This window comes from Triticum dicoccoides, chromosome 6A (genome assembly GCF_002162155.2).
Source record: "Triticum dicoccoides isolate Atlit2015 ecotype Zavitan chromosome 6A, WEW_v2.0, whole genome shotgun sequence".
Lineage (NCBI taxonomy): Eukaryota > Viridiplantae > Streptophyta > Magnoliopsida > Poales > Poaceae > Triticum > Triticum dicoccoides.
Genome location: NC_041390.1, coordinates 274506408 through 274510401, shown reverse-complemented (window position 1 = coordinate 274510401; position 3994 = coordinate 274506408). Strand labels below are relative to the sequence as shown.

The following is a 3994-nucleotide window of genomic DNA, read 5'->3' as shown; positions in this document are numbered from 1 at the left end:
ATTTGCTTGCCTAATGTTGTCACTGGAACTGGGCCGCTGGATCTAGCTGCTTGTGGAGTTGAGAAATTGGCATGGTCGTGTAAACTTGTTGTTTAGGGCTCATAGCGGAGTAGGTTATTGTACACGTTTGTTGCCTTTAACTTTAGGTCTTCAAAATGCTTCATTACCGTTGAACTGTGAGTTGTAGTCGTATCAGCCAGTCGGGTAGCCATTTGTTTCGTTATATTTGTTGCTCGAGCATGTGCTTCTCAATATACGGAGATCATGTCTAATGGATTATGGGGCAAGCTAACACACTGGACAATCGGGACATCACATCTCTTTTTTCCCCAAGGAATCACAAAAGCTTCGCGTCTAGATGCATTGATAGAAGAAAAAGTTGACAATCCCGAGATAGGGCAATACCCTGATTATTTATAAGGTGTCCTGCTTTAGACGCGACAAGGCGCTCTGTCAGTGCCTTAGAAATATGCTCGCTTTAGGTGCCTAAGTGCCCGCTTTAGGCACGTAGGCATCAGAGCGGGTGGTGCTCGCCTTAGGTTGCTTTACCGCCTTATAAACGACGCTGATTACAATGCCACGCCCCTGCTCCTAAGTGCGATGTGTAATGAGGATATTATTTATGAAGAAATAGTGAGAAAATGTTTGAGCTAATATAGGTGTCGAAACCCACACATTATGGGGTATGGGGAAGGAATTTCTAGGCAGCCCTTCCTAGGCAGCGCCAATACAGGTGCCGAAATCCACACATTATGGTGCACTTGGTACATATGAAAGTATGGAGGAGGATCCTTCATCTGATGGTGATGAGAACAAAGCACAGATGCAGACATGGATGATAAAGACCCTAACAGGAAACGAGGTGCAGTGTCCGAGAAGCCTACCACCCCGGACGGTGTGCAGGGTGGGGCAGCATATGAAGTGGGTAATTTAGTGCATCAAGTTCAGTCCTTGGGGAATGCAGCTGCTGTTGTGCCGCCGAGCCCATCTGCAAAAAGAGATCCAAAGCATACCAACTCATCATCATCTGGAGAAACAAAGGATGACAACACATCAACCAACTCATCATCGGTGGGGCACCGCCCAGAGCAATGAGATTCTTCAGTTGGAACTGTCACGGCCCGGGCTTGCCCGCGACAGCCCCAACCGTGCTGTGTATTTTGTAAACTCAGGTGCACAAGACGCGGGTCGAAAGTTGATCTCGTGCTTTAGGTTTTGGTAATTGTTTTGTAGCCAGTAGTTCTTGTAGAAGTGGTGGATTAGGTGTGTTCTGGAACCATGATATTTAATTTAGTTTCAGTTTTTGAAGTATCACATTGACTCTTATGTTACTCTGCTGGGAATGAATACTTGGCACATGACTTGTGTGTAGGAGAGACTCAACTCGGGAGAGATATAAAACAGGGGATACTCTTCGTGACATTCAGGCGGAAAGTGACCTCCCTTTGTCATGTTGGGGAGACTTTAATGAAGTTCTCAGGCAAGATGAGCATGTTGAAGTAGGGCAAAGAACTCAGGCTCAAATAAGGGGTTTTAGGGAGGCTGTAGATGAGTGCAGCTCGTGTGATCTTGGGTATGTTGGCAGAAGCTGGACTTTTGAGAAAAAAGTTGCAGGAGGTGGCTATTCGCGAGTCAGGCTGGACAGGTCCCTAGCTACTGTTGACTGCAGAAACATCTGTCGGCTGCTTCAGACCATGGTCCTATTCTGCTGTCTTTGGACCATCCCCAACACAATCAGGGACGAGCTACTCGGTAGTTCAGATTTGAGTTTATATGGGAATCAATTGAGAATTTTAAACAGCCGTAGATAGAGCGCGGAAGGACCAGGCTACATGTTCTTCGGTTCGTGAGGGAAAAGCTTAATGGCATGGCTATGGCACTTCATTTGTGGGGCAGCACCACCTTTGGGAGTGTTAAGACAGAGATTTGGAATCTGAAAAAAACGCTTGGAAGAACTCAGAAATATTCCAATTCGTGTTGGCCGTCAAGGGAGGAGACGAAGGCCCTGAACAGGTTGATGTAATTTTATCATCGCGAGGAGACTATGTGGCGACAAGGGTCTAGAATTCAATGGTCAGCTGAAGGTGTTGTTCATGGCCAAGAGAGTCGGAGGAAATTAATAAAACGGTTTTAGTCCTGACCTCGAAGGTACATAACCAAAAGCTTCTCTCTCGGTTCCGCCCCATTAGTTAGTATAACATGTTATACTCCCTTTGGATGGGAATATAATCTCACACATGAATTTAGGTCGTCAATTTAACCAGCAAAACATGTGGCTGACTTATATTTTATGACATACAATACATTTTTGCTAATCAAATTGAAGACCTAAAAACCCGTGGCTGACTTATATCCCCATCCGGAGGGAGTAGCTAATCACCTTAGGTTAATTCCACTGATTATTTCCGAGGAACAACGAGCATTTGTGCCTGGCCGGTTAATAACTGACAACATCATCACGACACGAGTGCTTACATTTTATGAAGGGTAACAAATCAGCAAAACAGCATTGTGCTTTCAAATTGGACATGATGAAAGACTGATAGAGTTGAACGACAATATGTGGAAGCTATGATAATTAAATTGGGTTTCTCTCAACAATTGGTAGGTACTGTTATGAACATGGTTTCTTCCGTATCTTTTTCAATGCTCTTTGATGGCAATAAGCTTGATGAATTTAAACCGATTCGTGGCATTTGCCAGGGGGATCCGATCTCCACACTTGTTTTTGTTAGCAGCAGAGGGCCTCACGTGCTCGTTATGAAGTCAGAATCAGTCATCACACCATGGTATTAAAGTGGCCTCTTCGGCACTTCCGGTGAATCACTTGCTCTTTGCGATGACAGCCTAGTGTTTTTCAAAGCTAGCGGTGGAGCAGCTCCTTTGGTTTCCTAAGCTCTAGACAGGTATTGTCAAGCATCGGGACAAATAATAAACTTGGATAAATCCTCGATTTTGTTCAGTAAAGGGTGCCCTCAACCTATACAGGAAGAAATTAAACAAATCTGGGAAGCAAGTAATGAGTCCCTTCCTGACAAATATCTAGGAATGCCTACCAGTGTTGGTCATTCAAAGAATGGTGCCTTATCTGAAGGAAAGAGTGTGGAATAAGGTTCATGGTTGAATGGAAAAAAAATCCTTTCTTTTGGTGGCAAAGAGATTTTGATTAATTCCGTGGCACAAGCTGTCCCAATGTTTTCTATGCCATGCTGTAAGCTCCACCATGGTTTATGCCTACACATCTGAGTCTCCTGTCATATGAGGACAAGGCCAAAACACTTGGGGGTTCTCGGATTTAGAGACATTGAACTTTTTCATTTGTCTTTTTTCCCCTTGCCAAGCTGGAGACTCGTTCAAGATCCAACTGCATTAAGTGCTCACATTCTAAAGCAGTCTACTACCCTGATCATGACATTATGCCTGCAGAGGTAATCATCTGTCTCAAATTTGGCGTGCTATTATTGAGGGAAGGGCTGCATACAAAGACCCAAAGTGGTCAGACCCTTCCCCAGACCCTGCGCAAGCAGGAGCTATGTGCACCGGGCTGCCCCTTTATTATTATTGAGGGAAAGAATGTCCTTGCACAAGGGCTTATTCAAAGAACGGGAATGGTGAAAGTTCATTGGTATGGCTGCATAATTGACTTGGGATATAAGAAAGGAAATATAGCCTAACACAGACAGACTCCTAGACCAATACTAATACTCGTTAACAACGTCGATATATTTTACATTAATTGTATGTTTATTTCAGGGGTTTCCACCTTCACCGTTTATTATATTTGTGTTGCTATGGAAAAAAGGAGAATGCATTCATGATTTGTCAGAATGACAAATTATGATTCTTTCTGCTTTATCATGAATTTCCTCATGGGGGCGAGCATTCTGCATAGGAGCATTGGTAGTATGTGCAGGAAAGGATCAGCAGGGAAGGAAACACCCAATATTGGGGTGGGGGTGGGGATTACCATTCTTGCTCAGTTGCCATGGATACG

General features: G+C 44.2%; 1 protein-coding gene across 3 annotated transcripts in view; it reads left to right on the top strand.

Moving 5' to 3' along the window:
- LOC119316772 (probable protein transport Sec1a) overlaps window positions 1–3994 on the top strand; it is a 74269-nt gene that overhangs the window by 622 nt on the left and 69653 nt on the right. The gene's annotated exons all lie outside the window — the stretch shown is intronic.